The sequence below is a fragment of the Gopherus evgoodei genome, chromosome 11 (assembly GCF_007399415.2).
Source record: "Gopherus evgoodei ecotype Sinaloan lineage chromosome 11, rGopEvg1_v1.p, whole genome shotgun sequence".
Lineage (NCBI taxonomy): Eukaryota > Metazoa > Chordata > Testudines > Testudinidae > Gopherus > Gopherus evgoodei.
In genome coordinates this window covers 62,363,047-62,382,082 of record NC_044332.1, presented here as the reverse complement: position 1 = coordinate 62,382,082, position 19,036 = coordinate 62,363,047, and the positions used below count along the sequence as shown (strand labels likewise).

The 19,036-nt window shown below is 40.9% G+C and overlaps 1 protein-coding gene across 14 annotated transcripts in view; it reads left to right on the top strand.

Annotated features, from left to right (window-relative positions):
• Nucleotides 1-19,036, top strand: part of R3HDM1 (R3H domain containing 1) — a 140,534-nt gene that overhangs the window by 9,912 nt on the left and 111,586 nt on the right. Inside the window, exon 1 of one of the 14 annotated variants that reach the window (XM_030580282.1) lies at nucleotides 12,018-12,153. The exons of the other annotated variants lie outside the window; for them this stretch is intronic. The gene's annotated coding sequence lies outside the window, so the exon portion shown is untranslated. Of the gene's footprint in view, nucleotides 1-12,017; nucleotides 12,154-19,036 lie in introns of those variants that run through there. 14 annotated transcript variants of the gene reach the window in all.

Genomic DNA, 19,036 nt, shown 5'->3' with positions numbered 1-19,036 from the left:
AAGGAAGAGAGGTTGGGTGTTGTGAGCTTTAAGGAAGTGGAGTTGGAGAGAGAAGCCTCTTTGTTCACTCAGGCTTTGTCTTGACTAGGATAAGTGACTGAGTTTAGGTTGGGTTTAGCTAGAATGTGTGAGCAAAGCTCTACCTATGCTCAACCTTTTTCCAAGTCAAGACATGATCTCACTTGAGGCATCAGCTAATTCATTTCTTTTGGTTAGGGCAGTTTTCTGCTCAGCAAGACAGTGTTGGTTTGTTTGGTTTTTTTTTTTCCTTCTACATGTTCAGAGCAGTAATATAAATTAAATGAATGCAGTAATACAACTAGGCCATTCCTTTAGTCTTTAAAACACTAACTTGTCTAAATATGATGCTGAAGTGATTTGAACATTCATGATCGTTAACCCGATCTGCAGGTTATTTACTTCCTATTATTTACTATCAGACTTTTGGTTTTCCAGTATCTGTTTAAGTTTGCTTTGCAAAGGCACAAAGGAAAATCTGTCAGGGCTTAGTTGTGACTTTCATGATCTAAACCAATAGAAAAGGCTGTTCCTCATATCTGAATATGGCCACTTTCTGTTCCCATGGCCTTCCCCATTCAGATGCTATGTAGTGATGAAACTTGGCATTCCACTTGTATGAAAAAATCCTATAATAGCAGTGTCAAGATTTAAAACTTTAATTTCTCACAGGTGTCAAGAAATTCAGAACTCACAGCAACATCATCTCTGTTGTTCCCTTCCTCCCTTGTATGCAATAAAGAAAATGTGTACTCATGTCAGATTATTGAAGATGTAATTTTAACAGTACAAAATTCTACTTAATTAGCCAATAGTATTAAAACTCATTTTAGGAAGATTTTGTTATAAGGAATCCCTCAAAGTCAAGGATGAGTGTTTTTCATGGATTGTCCATTTTAGATTTGTCTGTGGGTCCGTTGATGGCTGATAAATCCTATTCTGGAGTTGCAGACTCTGCCAAGTTGCAAATATGTTTCTGAGCAGGGCAAGTGAACCTGGGGTATTGGTTCGGGCCTTAGCACACTCTTTCTGTTGCTTCCATTTTTCCATTACATTTAGTTGCATCTGATTCTTGAAGTGCTGAGTTCTCTGCCTCAAGGAGTTCCTTAATTGTTGTGAGTCCGGGGTTATACGTTCTCACGAGTTGATGTCAGTGTTGCATTTCCTCATATTCGCCTTGAGGGCATCCCTATAGCGTGTTTTTTCTGCCCTCCTCTGGCACATTTGCCTTGGCTGAGTTGAAAGAAGACGATTGGTTTTGGCAGTCTAGAATCAGGCATTCAGACAACATGGCCTGACCAGTGAAGTTGATGATAAATAATCACCTCAATGCTCATATTGGCTTGTGAGAGGACGCTGATGTTAGTCTGTCTGTCATCCCATTTGATTCGGAGAATCACATGCATACAGCGTTGATGATGCTTCACCAGCACCTTAAGATGTCTCCTGAATGTTGTCCATGTTTCAGTCCTATAGAGTAGGGTGGGCATCCCAAAGGCTTTATAGACCACAAGTTTGGTTTTGATTCTGATGTCACAATCTTCAAACATCCTCTTTCAAAGATGACCAAAAGCTTAGCTTGCACATTTAAGCTGGTACCGGATTTCTTTGTCAATATCAGCCGTATGTGGGAGGTGGCTTCCAAGATATGGGAAGTGCACAACATTCTCTAGAGGGTTATTGTGGATCTGTATTACTGGTGCTGGGAATTGTGCACCAGGAGTTTGCTGTTGGAGGGCCTTTGTCTTCTGAATGTTAAGCTTCAGTCCCATTTTCTGATATGCTTTAGCAAAGACGTTGGTGATCACCTGAAGATCTGTTTCTGAGTGAGTACATGTACAGTGTCATTAGCATAATTCAGCTGACCAACTGAAGTCAGCCATGTTTTGATTCTGGATCAAAAGCAGCCAAGGTTGAACAGCTTGCTCTCCATTTGGTAGATTAGCTGTACTTCTACCAGGATCTTATCACTGATCAAATAAAGTATTGCAGCAAGGAAGTTGGAGAAGAGCATTGATGCCTGTCTTAGCTTTAAAAGGAGCTGGAGTAAGTCAGTCACAGAGGATCACCACTTGCATGTCGTCATGGAGATGAAGAATAGTGACAAATTTCAGAGGATAGTCATATTTCAGAAGGATTTTCCACAATGCTTCCCTGTTAATAGAGTCAAAGGCTTTTGTCAGGCCAATGAATTCCAGATATAGTGGTCTGAGGTGTTCTCTACATTTTTCCTGCAGCTGGCAAGCAATGAAGATCATGTCAACCAGTGTCATCTGGTTAAAGTTGTATATTTTAAAAAAAAGTTATAGCAAAGCTATGGTCCTGAATATATAGTTTGAATAGGCCTCATCTTGTCTGCTTCTAAAAGCTAAACGGGTTTGGACCTATTAAGGATTTGGACAGATGATGACGTGTTCTAAGCTCATTACTTCACTATGGAGGTCTTTGCTTACACAACAGCAGACTAATTGTGACAAATAAGACTATGTTCTCAAGCATATAGCTGTAACCCATTTACTTTCTGATTATATGTGAGTCAATTTGTTCATCACAGGATGAAGTTGTATTATTGTTGTTCTGTACTATTAACTTGAATATTTTTGTATGCATGGGTGACAAGTTGAAAAGCCAAGAGTTCTGATAGTGGCGACAATTCTAGCTTTAGTCTTTCTCTTGCTGAATTCAAACCAATGAACTATCTGTCCATACTGGAACGTGACAGTTTAAATTGGAGCTATTTATATTTCCAAAAGTATCTAATGTGATTATGCCAGGAGTACATAAGCATCTCATATCTTCATTAAACAATAAAAATAGAAATACATTTTAATAAGATTAAAACGGCCTTTCCTATCATAAACATTATGGAGTCTTTTATGTCTCAGCTTGCTTGTTATTTTTGTAATATTAAAATGGGTGCTTTTTGTGTAACTACCTCCATGTAGTGATGGGAGACTAAAATAGAGGGTTTTAAGGTATATATTTCCATTTTTAAAAAAATGCTTTCCCAAAATGAAAGAAATGTTTCATTTGGTAATTGAACTTAAATGTGTCAATATTGTATATAGCAATATCTAATGTAAGGAGGCAGCTATTACTGCACATTTCCTGTAAAACTTACTAATGCAAGGAAAGTGATGTTAACTGTTAGCATCCTGAGATTCAAGATAGACTGTCCCAATAATTTGACATTATATCTTAATGGAAAGTAGAGATAAAAATAAAGCTGATTTAGGCACTGTTTGTAAAGAACTCTATGAACAGCTACATTTTGTGAGTAAGTGGGCTCTTGTTACAGGCAGTTACACTTCCCCCCAGTTGTTCTAGTTCGTGTGTGTGTGTGTGTGTGCGTGTGTGTGTGTGTGTGTAAAGGGTGACTAATCGTACAAAGTTATGTTGCTAGTGGGAAATAAATATAGATTAAAAAGTGCATTGTTTAGTCATCAGGAACTTCCATATGTGACTTTAAGTTACTTTTAGTTATTTGTATCCTAGTAATGTTTAAGAGTCCTGTGCATGGACCTGAGCCCCGCTGTGCACTGCACAAACATACGATAGTGATGGTCCTTGCCCTGAAAAGCTTGCAGTCTAAAGAAGCATAGGTGTTGTAAATCCATCTGGCAAGCATCCTTAACAATTTTTTTTAATACATTTTAAAAACACAGTTGCAAACTTCAGAAATGAATCAACTTTATTTTTCTACCAACTGCTCCAACTGGTGTCGGCTGAAGCAAAGAGTAGCTCAAGAATGATCAAATTATAATGGCATTCTGATGTTATAGGTGTGAAGTCCAAAGCCTTAAAATTACACCTAAAGGCAAGTATTTTTTTCAATAGTATATAACCACTCTAACAACTCGGACTAACGAAGGAGGATCTTGCTAGTTTGTTCAAATTTCCAGAATTTTCATGAAGATATCTATCTTACAAGGCCTGCCCAGGCCAGCCTTGTTGCTCTCCTAAAGATTGTAGAAAAGGTTGTCATGCCTTTTTTAACCATAAAGCATTGCCTTTTTATGAGTAAATATAGCACCAATCTAAAGTTAATACATAATGCACGCTATATGTTTGTAGACCGTTTTGTTCTGCAAAGTTAGATATTAATTCTCATTTCAGTTTAGGGATATAATGTAGGTCCTAAATTTGACTTTTGCTAGAAATCTGACCAAACATCATCATCATCATCATCATCATTCTCCTCCAACCCCCCCATCCCCACTTTCCTCAGTAGACCCTTTCTGTTTAAAATTTTATGTGGATGGCCTCTAGCTAGGGGAGAGGTTTTGTTGGGGAGGGAGTTGTTTTGTTTTCCTAAATTTGAGAAAATTTGTCAGTCTTTCATGAATGTGTGCAACTCTGAGAAAATAGGTAGCGTTCTTATCTTAAAAAATGCTTCCAGTTGCATTTTTGTCACAGCTTTCTGTAGCTCAGGGTGTACTTAAAGGGACAGTAGGGAGTTGACAGCCAAGATATCTTAGGGCACAATCCAGGAGCACTCTGTCCGACCCTTGGAACTGGGCTATATGAACAAGAAAAGGAAGCTGGGCAAGAGAGAAGGGACCAGAGGCCATACTGGCTGCTACAGGTTGCAGGCCCCTTGGACTCTAGGTTACTGGCTTCTAGAATAAACTGGAGACTCAGTTTATTCTTACTGTGAGTTTAGTGGCTGTGACTCAGGGCCCTGAGGTAAGGGTCTGATGAACTGGGTGAAGTAACTCTTCCCTTGACCTGATGCCCCAGGGAAGGTGGGAGAGCCTGCCTCCTAGAATGATAAGAAGCAGTTGGAGCTCTGCTGGTTGGGGTCAGACTGGAGGCCTCTTAAAGGGGACATGGGTTTTTTTTGTTTGTTTGTTTTTGGCCTTTCTTCTTCATGGATCCTATACACTTACCTTCAAAATGTTTTTCTCTCTTCTCTTCCATGCTTCCCTAAGTAATTTTAAATGAATTTTATTTGAAAGAATTTGCTAGGTTCTAATGCATGGGAACAAAGGGATGTTTGGGAAACTAATTCACTGGAAAATTAAAAATGTAAATATTATCCATCAAGGTGCCAAATGAATGGAAACCTAGACTAACATGTTTTAAATCTTCCTGGTTACATTACCATTCTGTATCAAATGTTATGGAGTCCTCTAGGATGATAAATTATATCTACTTCACATATCTGAATTTACCTTTTTAAAACATAAAAACGTTAAAATATATCTTTTGAAAAAACTGTTTTGTTCCTGTTTTTACCCTTTTTACTGTCTAAGAATATATATAGTTTTGTTGACTATAGCTAATTAAATCTTTTTATAGGTTGTTTCATGAGATCACGGTAGCTGTTAGCTGATTACTATAATGATACTAATACTATAATGATACTAATACCCAATGCTGACTGCTGGAGACACAGAATTGGCTACTGAGTTTAGAATAAGATCAAAATTTTACAACAGTATAAAATTCTAACTCCCATATTTAGCTGAAGTTGAAAGCTTCCCAATATAAAATTTTCCACTAATTTTGTTTTTACTCAAAAAAAAAATATCTGCTAGTGATGTCTAACAGTTGACAGACTTCTTCATGAGTCTTATCAGCTTTTTGTGATGTAGATTCATGGTTGTCTTGTTTTGTGGGTGATTTGATTGCATTGTTGGTAGGAAGTTTTTTTTAGTGATCCATTTTTCTCAATAGGCCTGAAGTCTCTAGTTGTCCTTGGCAGTGGTCCTCTTTGCATCCGTTCACAATACTCTTTATAGTGCTCTTTCTGCTTCCTTGCCATGCATTTTTTCTGAGAGCAGCTTGGCTTCGTTTCCACTGAAAACAATGAGTCAGTAGCCATTTTAAAGGAGGGCATCTTAACTGAGGACAATCTGTGGCCTGAGTGTCACTGAGAACAATAGCAGATGGTGGCCATTCTGAGAGTAGTTCTTCGTGGAATTGTCTGGAAGAATCTCTCTGCTGAAGGAGAAAATTTTAGTTTTTGAAGAATAACAGCAGAAAATGACCATTAATACTAAATATTTATTTCTTTTCAGAAACTACCTTTTTATACCAAATCTACTCAACAGTGAGGGCAGGAGGGATGAGGAAGATAGCTTATGGGGGGCAGGAGGTGCACTTGCACTGGCTGCTTTGCTACTCTAATGAAGTTGTTGAGGTGGAAGGGGAAGTGACAGGGAAGAAACATCTAATGTTAAATAGACCTATCTTGAGGCTTGCTGTTTTTCTAAAGAAATGGACTCCTGAAGATAGAAACTAAATCTTTTTATATCCCGCCATGTTTGGTATTGGAAAAAATGGATTGGGAATAGGAAGATTCCCTGTACAATAGGGACCTGTTCCTGACCCAGTGCTATTAAAGATTTTTTTTTTTTAATGTTCTAGCGGAAAAAACAAAATAATTGCTGGTAACATTTGCAAATGAGACAGGTGGTGGAGTGGCTATTGTACTATTGCATAAAGAACAGGAGTGCGTGTGGCACCTTAGAGACTAACAAATTTATTTCAGCATGAGCTTTCGTGAGCTACTGAAATAAATTTGTTAGTCTCTAAGGTGCCACAAATACTCCTGTTCTTTTTGCGGATACAAACTAACATGGCTGCTACTCTGAAACCAGTACTATTGCATGTTTCTCTACCCGTCTCCCAGTATCCTGGCTGCTGAAGTTGAACATGGTTGTTGTGATAGTACAGCTCTTTTCCAAACTTCTGATTTGTAGTCATCCTATCCAGGAATCAGCTCTATTACTGTTGCTCAGACCTTTTCCAAGCAACAGAATGAGATTGGCCTGGTGGTTTGGTTTGGTGAATTTCACTGGTGTGCATAGGGTTCTGATCGTAGGGTCTATAAAATATTAGCTGCTGAGGAACTAGAGGTGTGCTTGAAGAGTGGGGAGGAGGGGGCACAAAATAAAAGACCACCAACTTTACTCTCGCTGATGCAAAATCTCATGTGAAATAGTATGTCCTCAATTCCTTAAGTAGCCATGTTAGTCTGTATCCACAAAAACAACAAGGAGTCCGGTGACACCTTAAAGACTAACAAATTTATTTGGGCATGTGAGTTTTTTTACCCATGAAAGCTTATGCCCAAATAAATTTTGTTAGCCTTTAAGGTGCCAGCGGATTCCTCATTGTTTTTCCGAATGTTTTCTAAAGAAATCCTTTTTGAAGTTGTTTATGAGTGTTGTCTTCCATCTCTAGAGCAGTCCAGAGTTCAACAACACTAGACATTCTTGTGCCCATTCTTCCTCCCCTTTTTCTCTGTGCAGCCACCTGTCTGCTGCCTGTTGACTTTGTTTCAGCTTTGTTGCTGCTGTTACCGATGTCCAGGCCCTGGAAGAGGGTATGCAAGAGTGTGCTCCTGAACTCTTCACAGAGCTGTGCATGAATCCTGAGACTCACTGTACTGGAAGTGCTGTCCAATGCACATAGTAAACTGAAAAAATTGATATACTCATTGCAGTATAAGGGGACAAGGAACTGTTTTTTCTCCTTGTATAACAGACTCTCAGGGAGATCTACCTTTCAGCTTCAAGAATAAACCCCCCGATGGCAGTTAACACAACAGTAGGGTCAGGGTGGAGTGAGCAAGTCTTTTGATAATGGGCCTCAGCATTTGTTTTCTTTGGGCATGGCTACACTTGCAGATGTAGAGCACTTTGAGTTAAACAAGCTTTCTTAGGGCTTGTCTACATCAGAAAGTTGCAGCGCTGGTGAGGGAGTTACAGCGCTGCAACTTAGGAGGTGTACACATCTGCAGGGCACCACCAGCGCTGCAACTCCCTGTTTGCAGCGCTGGCCGTACTCCCATTTTGTCTCGGGTGTAGAGGATCCAGCGCTGGTGATCCAGCGCTGGTAATCAAGTATAGACACTTACCAGTGCTTTTCTTGACCTCCGTGGAATAAGCAGGTATCCCAGCATACCTGAGGAAGCCTCTGGTAATCAAGCTGGTCTCCTTCCCCAGCTTGCTCTCGCGTTCCCCGAACCCCGAGCAAGCAGGTCTCCTTCCCTGAGGTTTGCTGGGTGGTTCCGGGAACGCGAGAGCAAACCGCGGCGAAGCTGGTCTCCTTCCCCGGTTTGCTATCGCGTTCCCCGAACAAGCAGGTCTCCTTCCCTGCGGTTTGCAGGGTGGTTCGGGGAACGCGAGAGCAAACCGGGAAAGGAGACCAGCTTCGCCTCGGTTTGCTCTCGCGTTCCCCGAACAAGCAGGTCTCCTTCCCTGCGGTTTGCAGGGTGGTTCGGGGAACGCGAGAGCAAACCGCGGCGAAGCTGGTCTCCTTTCCCGGTTTGCTCTCTCGTTCCCCGAACCCCCGAGCAAGTAGGTCTCCTTCCCGGCGGTTTGCAGGGGGGTTCGGGGAACGCGAGAGCAAACCGGGAAAGGAGACCAGCTTCGCCGCGGTTTGCTCTCGCGTTCCCCGAACAAGCAGGTCTCCTTCCCTGCGGTTTGCAGGGTGGTTCGGGGAACGCGAGAGCAAACCGCGGCGAAGCTGGTCTCCTTTCCCGGTTTGCGCTCTCGTTCCCCGAATCCCCGATCAAGCAGGTCTCCTTCCCTGCGGTTTGCAGGGGGGTTCTGGGAACACGAGAGCAAACCGCGGCGAAGCTGGTCTCCTTTCCCGGTTTGCTCTCACGTTCCCCGAACTCCCCTTGAAGCCGCCCAACAGCGCTGCAGTGTGGCCACATCTAACACCACTTGCAGCGCTGGTTGCTGTAAGTGTGGCCACTCTGCAGCGCTGGCCCTATACAGCTGTACTAATACAGCTGTAACAACCAGCGCTGCAAAATTTTAGATGTAGACATGGCCTTAGAACACCATAGGAAAAGCAGCTGTCAGTGGGACAGATTGCAGCGCAAGTGCACTGGCGTGGCCATATTAGCAGCTCTTGCAATGACCACAGAGAGCAGTGCATTGTGATAGCTATTCCAGCATGCAAGTGGCTGCAATGTGCTTTTCAAATGAGGGGTGTGGGGTAGAGTGTGACAGGGAGTGTGATGTGTGTATGTGGAGGAAGAGAGAGTGGGTTTTGGAGGGGATGAGAGCATGTCAGAATGCTGTCTTGTAAGTTCAGACAGCAACAGACACCCCCCCCCCGCCTCTCTCACACACAGCATTCCTCGGTAATGGTTGCTTTGTCTCAGAGCAGATAAGCATGCTGGCTGTCAGAAACAGAGCTTTTAAAGGCATATTGACATGCCTGCAGTGATTCCAAAACCATAACAAGAGTGGCAACTTGACTTAAGGGGATTGTGGGACATTTCTGGAGGCTGATTAGAGTGCAGTAATGCAACACTTCTTTCACACTGATGCCCGGGCATTTCAGCCAATGCATGCCAAGTGTTAATCTTCTCAGCAAGGTGGAGTACCAGGAGTGCTCTAGCCCTGGAGTCAGAGCGCTCTACGTGCCTTACCAGTTGGATGGGTAGTGAGCTAGGGTGCCCAGGGCTGCTTTAATGCACTCTAACTCGCAAGTGTAGCCAAGCCCTTTGATCACTGAGTTATCACCTTTTGAGTTATTCAGTAATAGTTATTCTGGAATAGATGTAGACAAGCCCTAATTTCAGTTTCTTCACAGATGCATTGTTCATATTTTGTTCACTGATCTCTAGGAAAGTCTTTTACATCCTGAATTAATGCATCCACTGCTGGTCATCCCACTTTTGCCACTCTCTATTCTACCACACACTCTGTGTTGACTGAGCCGAAGTGGTTCTCCATCAAGTAAAGATGCTCCAGATAAATACTCTGCAGAAGTAACTGCCTGATTTCAGTTACCTATTCCTGTACCAATATTGCCATGGCATCCAAAGCCCTACAAAGCTGCACTGCCAAATCCAGCCACCCTTGAACCTGCCAGTATATGTGCATCATCCTGTTTGTATTAATGACTGTCAGGATCAGGGCACTTTGCAGAGTTTCCTCCATGCTACCTGACAGCAGTTTTAATTAATGGATGCCAATCTAGGAATCATGAGAATGTTAGTTTCTCTCATGCGTGTGCACAGACAGGGTTCCAGTGGGTGTCCCAAAATGCACCGGGAGAAAAATCAGAGAATAGAGTTGAGCGACAGAATGTTGTGCTATCAGATATCTGTCCAGAATGCTAAGTGGATAATTTTGAAAGAGTGCAGAGGTAAGCAAATGCAGTGATTAACAAGGAAAGTATTTTAACCCAGTATAACATAGCAGTACAGATACGCTTCAGTTTGATTTAGTTACATTACTGCAATTAGAGTTGACATACTAATTTGATGTAACATTCCCATGGAGACAAGCCCTATATTGGACATGGCAACATTATCTAGATCAGGGGCAGGCAAACTTTCTGGCCTGAGGGCCATATCGGGTTTCTGAAATTGTATGGAGGGCTGGTTAGAGGAGGCTGTGCCTCCCCAAACAGCCAGGTGTGGCCTGACCCCCACCCCTTGTCTGACACCCCACCCCACCCCTCCGGCCCCTCCAGGGCTCCTGCCCCATCCAACTCTCTCTGTTCCCTGATGGCCCCCCTCCCCCAGGACCCCTGCCCCATCCAACCCTCTCTGTTCCCTGATGGCTCCCCTCCCCCAGGACCCCTGCCCCATCCATCCCTTCTCCCTGTCGCCTGACTGCCCCGTAACTTCTGCCCCCCGCTGCCCCATCTAGCCCCCCCCTTCCTGACCGTTCCCTTGGGACCCCTGCCCCCATTCAACCCCCCTGTTCCCTGCCTTCTGACTGCCCTGTCCCCCTCCACACCCCTGCCCCCGACCACCACCTTGAACTCCCCTGCCCTCTATCCAACCCCCGCTCCCTGCCCTCTTACCTCGCTGCCTGCGGCGCTGGTGGCACTACAGCCATGCCACCCAGAGGACTAGGACAGGCTGTGGCTCTGCAAGAGCCCTGCCGCCCAGAGCATTGCGCCGGCTGCGCAGTGAGCTGAGGCTGTGGGGGAGAGGGAACAGCAGGGGAGGGGCCGGGGGCTAGCCTCCTGGGGAAGTAGCTCAGGGACTGGGCAGGAAGGTCTCGCGGGGAGGATGTGGCCCATGGGCTGTAGTTTGCCCACCTCCAATCTAGATGCTCCTTTTGGAAGTCTGGTCCTCTGGACTTCAGCAAATGGATAGTGGTCCAACCTTTATTTCGGGGGGGCGGAGGGGGATAATTACTGCTTTTTTTGATCATTTGGATTCTGAAAAATCTTCTTATATAGCCTGGACAATATTGCCCATTTTGGTGGTGGAGATAATTCTACTCTACCAGTCTGCTGTTAGTAGTTCAGTTTTTCATTTTTTGCTTGGAAAGTCTCCAAGTGAGTTATTTTGGCCAGTAAGCACCCATGTGAATGCTGTCATCAGAAATATGTTCTTTTCATGTGTCCATCTGCTGGTATAGTGAAGTAACTCACTTTTCCAGAGAAATCTAAGGGGATTTGAAGAAACCAAACCAACATGCAAAATGTTACCTTCAGCTACACTGGCTGGTAGTTTATTTTGCCCTTAAAGTTGAAAAAACAGCTACAGATAAAACTTTTAAAAAATCTGACTTAAAAAGTTGTTCAGATACTACTGTGACGAGTACTTAGTAAATGGATAGGTTTTTTTAAATTTATTTTTTTAATCCCATTGCTTATAATATGAAATGGAAAAGATAAAATAGCATTGTTTTTAGAAAGAAAATTACTATCTGCACAGGAACACCAGTTTTGTACAATATTTACTGTTTGTGTCAGTTAACAAAAATAATAATTTCATAGTAATAATAAACTTCTTATGCTGGGAGATGTGCCATAGAATTTTAATGGAGAGAATGACTAAAATCCCCCTACAGCCATTTTATAGCACATTTACAGCTTCACAAGGCTTTTGCATCACTTGATACTGAATTGCTAAGGAAGAGCTCAATATAGCTTCTGATGCGTTTTAGTTTCTCTGTGTGGTGACTGGCTAGGGTGTTACTGACATCACAACATACAGCTGTTGATTTTCTATTGTCTCTGAGGCTTCAGCAAGTGCCTTAACAAATTGCTTTAGTAGGTACAAATGCTTGAATGTTAAGCTAAGTGTATTTGTGCAGTAAGGTGTTTAAAGGAACAATACAAAAGCCAAGGTATGAGATACTATGGAAAGCATATCTTCAGTAATTCTGCATAATGAAGCTAAATGCCAGTATGATCCAGGTATGTGAATTCTGCAATGTAATGTTTAAAACATAATCTGAAAAGAAAGCTAAAAATCTCTACAGACTAGCTGTAACCATTAATTGTTTTGTTTTGATTCTTGTTTTTACAAAGCGATATTTAGGCCTAAGCAGTTAGCATGGAAAATGTTAATAACTATTAAAAACATTGATATTAAAAGAGAAACTGTAGATGACTTGTTTTAACACAGATGCCCACAAAAATAATCTTTAAAATGTAAGTTTGTGCATGTGTGTAGGAATGTGTGTGTAAACTGGATTGAGAGGCATTCTTGCTAGATTATTTTTACAGCTGAATATTATACTACTGCCAGAATAGAAAAACTATTGTAGATTTATCCTTTTGTTAAGATGAAACATAATTTGCTTATGTTGCAAAAATGGAAAATGTTGTTCAGTTGCATTATTTAAAATGGAAAAAAGTGTTCATTTTACAGTACTGGTCTCTTGCCATTGTGCTGGTGAAACAGTTTAACTGTAATTAAGCTAAAATGTTTTCTTTTATAAAGATATTGATAAAATGTTTGAACTGGAAATAGACTTTTGCTCTAGGTTCATTTTGAAAAGGCTGAATAAGACATGATAGATGTATTTAAACCTATGCATGGCATTAATCTAATTTTTATGTCATAGGACAAATCCAATTTAGATAAGAGAATGATCTTTCTCAGTAGATTAGAAAAGGAGGACTGCTGATTTCTTCAAGAGTGGTACTTCCATTTTTTTAAATTTATAAGTTAATGCTCTAACAAAGCAAAGCCCAGAACTGTCATTGCTTTGATTACAGAAGAAAGTCATACGCCCAAGAAACACAAAAACTACTGTTAATCAAAGGACTGTGTTCAGTTTTGTTTAATTATGCAGTTTGAAAATTCAGACATTAATTATCTGTAGATAATACAGGTTAATTATTTCTTATCAGTTAAAAAATGTGTACACTCCACTCTTTTTCTGTGCACTGGCATTTTATAATGCTTTTTAAAATACAGGTTGGAAAAATTAGTTGTTATTGGCTTATAGGCATGTTGCAACTTTATGGTGAAAACTAATAGCATAATATATCAAAAATAGAATAATGTACCAGCTCACTAGTTCTTTCTACTACAGTACATTTTGTGTCAGAATTGATGTCCATCATAATTCCTGCATGGTGTTTAAACTTTTCCCGGATAATTGTCTCCTTTTGGTTACTAACAGTTGTGGTACAAGTTGGTTACCTGGAAGCCAAGAACAGATTAAAGGCTTTGTGCTGTTAAAATTAGAAATCTATTCAAGCCATCAACAATAGGAACTTAGAACTCATATCTTAGACATTTTCATGTCTAATCACCTTTCTATTCCTGTGCATGGAAATAAAAGAAAAAATGAAAGCTCCCACATTTTAACAATAAAAATCTAATTGTATATAAATATTTTTCTAGTTCAATGTGTTGTTGTTTTTTTAAGTATAATTGTTGTGGGCTGCTTTTGTATTTCACATTCATTTTGAACTTAAACGAAGATTTTTGGGCCATTAAAGTAACCTGCTAAATAATTAAAATCTTATCCCTTTAAAATGGTTACCGGTAATTAAACAATTGTCTGCCTTTTAAAATATGAATGCCAAACCATGTTCTGAATATTTTGATATTTTTATGGAAGTGTATTATGGTCTGAGCACAAAGCAGCATTTTGCTGATGCAGGCTTTTTTTTTTTTTTTTTTTTTTAACAAAAACAACAAGGAGTCCAGTGGCACCTTAAAGACTAACAGATTTATTTGGGCATAAGCTTTCATGGGTAAAAAAACCTCACTTCTTCAGATGCATGGAGTGAAAGTTACAGATGCAGGCATTTATATAATGACACATGACGAGAAGGGAGTACCTCACAAGTGGAGAACCAGTATTGACAGGGCCAATTCACTCAGGGTGGTTTTTTTAACATGATCTGTGCTTTTGCTTTGTTGTTTTGAGCGGTTAAATTAAAGCATATATATTTTTTCTTGCATTTGGTGAAAAAGTATTCTTATTTTTTCACATCTATTTTTTAATATTCTGTTTTGTCAGTTGGTAGTAATAAATTGTTGCAAAGCTAAAGAAATGGCTGTTAAAGAACATATGTGCTCAGATACATATTTTGGTAAATACTAAATCTTGTACATAAATAGAGGAAAAACCTTTGAAAAGATTTATCTACTGGAAAAAAAAATGTGCACCATGATGTGTATTACTTAAGAGAACTGACCTGGCTTTACCTAGGTACAATGCAGTGCATACAGTTCATAGCTTTAATAACTGATCCAATACCAATAGAGGATTAATAATAAAATAGAAGATTAGTCATAGTTCACTTTTTTTTTTTAGGTTTTTGTTCACAAACATATATAACATTAATTATCTAAAAATGTTTATTTGGTTTGGCAGGAAATGGTTTTTAATATATAAAATCCAGTCAACAATATCTCCAAAGGAAATGGCTTGCAACTTATGGAATTTCCTGTGTGCCTTATTTTAATCTATATTTTAAGAAGTATAGTATATACTAGTATATCTCCATAAGTCTGTATGGTAATGTGTAACATGAACTCCGCCATTTGGGGTTCTTGTCTTGAAGACTTGATAATCTGAAGTCACAAGTGGATACTGTACATTGCAGTATGGTACCCTGTTTATTTTGTATTGACGTGGTCTTCCAGCTGATATATTTCATGGAACAGGTGGCTTTTCAAAAGTTTTTCTTGAAGGTGACATATTGAGCAGTATGAAAAGTTGGGATTAGGCAAAGGAAATGAAAGGAGTGGTTATTGAAAGAAGGGTAGTATGTAGGAGATTAGAACAGAATTATGCTGGGGCAAAGTTTTGTATTGCTTGGAATATGCAAAACAATTTGAATTTTGTAATATTAAAATGAAAGCCAGTTGACAGATACATGGAGCTGTGTGGAAGATGCAAAACAGGAAAGATGATTTTGGCAGCAGTATTTCTGGTGGAAAAGAGGAGTGGCAGTAGGGAATAACAAAGTGTGTGTGCTGTTTTGAGGCAACAGGGTAGAGAGAAATGGACAAATGTTCAGAATACTATAGAAAATATTGCATGATTTGCCTTAGTTTCTAGACATCAGTACTTTTGTTATGACTCTGTGATCATATGTATGCTTATAACTTTTAGGGAAGGAGGGTTGGGGGGGTTACATTCTGAAACAGTTTAAGGTAGATTAGTGAAAACCATACAGGCTCTGTCATCCCACAGAGATGTGTGAAATTATTTTTTTAAATAGTTGTTAAAAAAATATTTTGAGCTCAGTACACTACTTAAGCTAAAATTATTTTCAGCTGCTATTTTAACAGTTTTACCTACCTTTCCACACATGCATGAACCTGCCAATTATCTGAAACCAAAAATTTTTTGAAAACTTGTTCTGGATCTGCTCTCTTGTCCCTCTCCGCCCTACCCCCCCAAAAAAAGAGTGGTGAAAAATTCTAATGGAACTTGAATTTTAAAGAAAAATTTGCCTTTTAAGATTAGTCTTTATTTTATTTTGATAATTTGAAGACCATAACAAAAATAGGGAGACAGCTGAACAGCTGTCAGACTGATCCGCTGATGTTCTGATGGAACACTGTGAATATCTGCCTTCTTCAAACATTGGTTATTTGGACTCAGAACTTCCAGGCGAAGTTGTTGCCTTCCAGGTGAGATAGATAAGAATCTTCTGAATAGCAGTGTTTGGGGTCACCCCTCCGGCACACAGGAGCCAAGAGTATAAAAGGTAGGGAAATGGCAGCAGCTCTCCAGTTCCTTCTTACTGCTTGTGGTTGCAAGACTGAACACCTGTAGCATCTACCTCTTGGCACATGGTGCAAATAAATCCTTTTTGGTTAGATGTTAGTTATTTAGGTTTTTTTTATTGTTGGTTTATTCACTAGCCAAAAAAATTAAGTGTGTATGTGAATTTACTGATAAACAAGGTCTACAAATCCATGTGTTGCCTTGGCTCTGGATGTGGTGGAGTTAAAGTACCCTGGTTTCAAGACCTGCCTGTCTTCTGAACAAGCTATCCCTATCAACAATGGACACTCTTAGTGCCTTTTCTGTCTGAAGGAAATGCATATGCTAGGTAAGTGCTGTATGTGCTCCTTCTTTGCAAAAGTCCTCCTTTCTCCTTGAGAACTTCAGAAAAGCTTCATTAGCTGCTGAATACGAGGAAAACTGGTCATCTTGGACCCACTTGTTTGCACTAACATTTAGTTCACAGGAAAAAGGTGTGTAAATCAACTAACCTGCTGTTCACTAAGTGTTTTTGGACCTTGCTGACTGGTCTCTATTGTGCTTTGACTCCTGTTCAAAGTGAGGTAGATCAAAATGCATTAGGAATCTTTTAGTGTGTGGCAGCAGGGTCCACACAGACACTTAGTGCACAGCAGGCCAGTGTGGGGGGGATGTATACCCTAGCTTCCCACAAACTAAATATTAATGTAGACTAGCCCTCAGAATGCTCCAGTAAGCCAGTGGTCCAATCTGGATTCCAGAGCACCTTCAGCATGGAGGAAGTCCCCACTGTTCTTCTACAGAGTTGACCAGAACCTCTCTTGCATCCTCTTCCTTATCTTTTGGAGAGGTCATAAGGAGTACCACTCCCATGGTGACCAGAGACACAGAACTCCCATCTCCAGCCCCAAGCATATCTAGTATTGGCGGCAGTTCAAGGTCCAGAATAACTTCTGACTTGGCACCAACTAGTCACCATAAGAACCCCCCTCAGCCTCCAGATGCTATCAATGTATTTGGTACTGGTGACCAAGGATGGAAGCATCTAAACTGAAGACGTCGGTATAGAAACCCTCAATGCACAAGCATTTTCCAGACTTGTCCATACCAATTCTGAAACTCTTGGTGCCTAGGAATTGCAGTCAGAGGGAGACATCTTCTCTTGGAAGAGGCTAAAACCTCTCCACTACTGACTGCATTTCTAGAGCAGGAGACCTCAACCCAAGCCTCTGCTGTAACCACTCAATTTATAGGACAAAGAGTCTTAATGGTATTGGATCTACCCAAGCGTCCATTACTGCCTTCTGTGAAGAAGTTGTTGGCCCCAGTGCCATTGTCTACACCATTACAGATTCATGACCTCCCCCGGCATCTGAGAGATGCTCTGCTAAAGCATATTACTTCTCTTTCTTGGCTTCGGAGAGAGAGAGAGAACTGGGAGAGAACTGAGTTACCTGTCTTGGATCCCTGTGAACCTGGCTCCTTGGAGAGGAGTTTCAGAGGTTTTTCACATGGAATCAGGGACATCTGGTCAATTCATTTATGGTGCCTACCTCCAAGAAAATGGACTGGCACTATCAAGTCTATTTCAAGGGCTCCTTGGTCATGGTTTTCATTCAAGAGAGCAGTAGGGATCACCAATGCAACATATGCATTGTGGAGAGTTCACTGGGCTTCCTTCAGTTTTAGGGCATTGGAGTCACTTTCCCCTTCCTCAAGACAAATCTTCACATAAATGTTCTGGAACTGAACCATTTGGTTGGCATGCATAGCTTTCTTTTCAGTACTTCATGGCACCACAGTACAGGTGCTCATGGACAACACCATGGTTGTTATCAGTAAGCAGGGAGATGCTCACTCATCATCTTTCCCAGGAGGCAGTCCAACTTTGGAACTGGTGCATTGGTCACCACCCAGTCCAGTGGCTCTCACCTTCTGTAATGATGCTGCCTTTGGTGGGACACTTCCGAGAGTAGCAATTCAGGGCAAGTTGCTCAGAGCAGGGCAGTTACAGCCCAAGGCTGAGGTTCCTTAGCACACCAAGGCAAACCAAACCAACCAACCAGAGAAGACTTCGGTTTTACCCCACTGGCTATCCAGAAGTCAATCAATCAATTCCCTTAGACACTACAGTTTCCCAGTATCACCACCAGTGCCACTCGTTATGGGGACAAATGGTTTTACCCCAGTAAAAGAAAAAGGTTCTCCCAATCCCAAAGGACCAAGCCCTAGACCCAGGTCAATATACAAGTTAAATCTTATCCCCAAATCACACTGCTGACAATCCTTTAGAATCTAAAGGTTTATTCATAAAAGGAAAAAGATATAGATGAGAGCTAGAATTGGTTAAATAGAATCAATTACATACAGTAATGGCAAAGTTCTTAGTTCAGGCTTGTAGCAGTAAACTGTACTGTACTAATAAACTAGGCACAAATCAAGTCTCTGGAGTACATCCACAGCTGGGATGAGTCATTCATTCCTTTGTTCAGAGCTTCAGTTTGTAGCAAAGTCCCTCCAGAGGCAAGAAGCAGGATTGAAGATGAGATGGAAGAGATACAGCAGCCTTTTGTAGGCTTTCTCTTGTGGGTGGAAACCCCTTGGTTCTCCTGTGCAAGATCACAGCAAGATGGCGTTTGGAGTCACATGGGCAAGTCACATGTCCATGCATGACTCAGTTCTTTACAGACCAACATCATTGTTTACATGTTAATTTGAACGTTCCCAGGAAAGCTCAGATGTGGATTGGTGTCTCCCAGAGTTCGTTGTCAGATAAGTGTTTCTTGATTGGGCACTTACTGAGAATAGTCCCTTCTTAAGAAAATGACCAAATGCTTCACTGAGGCTACTTAGAATCAAAACACCATTAAGATACAAGTACGTAGCCAATATTCGTAACTTAAACTACAAAAATGATACACACATACAGCTAGCATAATCATGATCAGCAAATCATAACCTTTCCATAGACACCTTACACAATAACCTTTTGTACAATAGTGGTTGCAACAATGATCTATAGGGTCACAGGTTATGTCAGTAACATCACACCTTCCTGGCCTGCAAAACATCTTAATTGACCGTCTGAGTTGAAAATACTTGGACAACCATGAATG